This window comes from Choloepus didactylus, chromosome 3, assembly GCF_015220235.1.
Source record: "Choloepus didactylus isolate mChoDid1 chromosome 3, mChoDid1.pri, whole genome shotgun sequence".
Lineage (NCBI taxonomy): Eukaryota > Metazoa > Chordata > Mammalia > Pilosa > Megalonychidae > Choloepus > Choloepus didactylus.
The window spans coordinates 4,129,777-4,130,819 of record NC_051309.1 but is presented as its reverse complement, the minus strand read 5'-3'; positions in this window follow the sequence as shown (position 1 = coordinate 4,130,819).

The following is a 1,043-nucleotide window of genomic DNA, read 5'->3' as shown; positions in this document are numbered from 1 at the left end:
CTTCACATGCACCGTGGGGCCAAAGGACCACGGAAGAGCCTGCCTGGGATGCTCCAGAAGGTGGTTGAGGAAATCGGAGATGGCCGGCGAGGGCAGCTCTCCCAAGGCTGGTGCTCTCAGGGGAGGAGAGAGACGGGACGACAGCTGTAGGGAAAGTGATTGTTTTTAAGATGGGGAAGGAAACAGATTTCATTGTTGGAGAGAATGATCTGGAAGAAAGGGAGAAATTGATGGTGCAGGGGATGGCGATTGTGGGTGCCATGTCCTTGAGTGGGCTGGGGGCTAGACCTGGTGCACGGGGTCTCCTGGGGGAGATGTGGGCTCCGCAGAAGGGACCAGAGGGGGACCTCTTAGGGCTCCCCGGAAGGACAGGGCAGCCACAGCCGGGGGTGCCACTGGAAGTGGGGGTGCTGCAGGGGAGCTCCAGGGGCCACAGGCCTCCCGTGCGAGGAGCAGTCAGCGCCGGACGCCCACCTCCCAGGACTCAGCTGCCCAGATGAAGAGGCCTGTCCACCCCTCTCCCCAGCCACTGAGTGGGCGCAAGGAGGACACCAGAGCACCAGGGGGTGTGGGAGGAGAACAGACACCCCCACCCCACCTATTACACATCTCGGGGGAGGCGTCAGCCCCACTGGGGAGAGGGAGGCCTTTCAGTTGGGGCGCATCTCTCGGGGTTCTCTTAGACAGGCCTGGACTTAGGACAGGAAGTGGCTGGAGTCCCTTGGGTTGCCTGAAAAAATTGTCTGGGGGTGCACGCAGACCTGCTGGAGAGTTCCTCAGGGTGGGAACCTGGATCCTGCGGGGCCGATCTGCGGGTTTGTGTGAGTCATGTTAAGGGTGAGGGGAAAGAACGGGGTCTTTCTGTGCCTCCGGCTCAGTCCGTTTTTCTCCACCGGGGATTCCGGCATCGTCTGAGGAGGCCAAGTTTGCTTGTCACCACAGGGAGAGGGTGGTGTGGGGCTTCGGTGAATGGGCACGGAGATGAGCCTTGGGAAGCAGCGAGGACCCCCAGGGGTTCCCGGGGACAGGGTCAGCAGCATGGG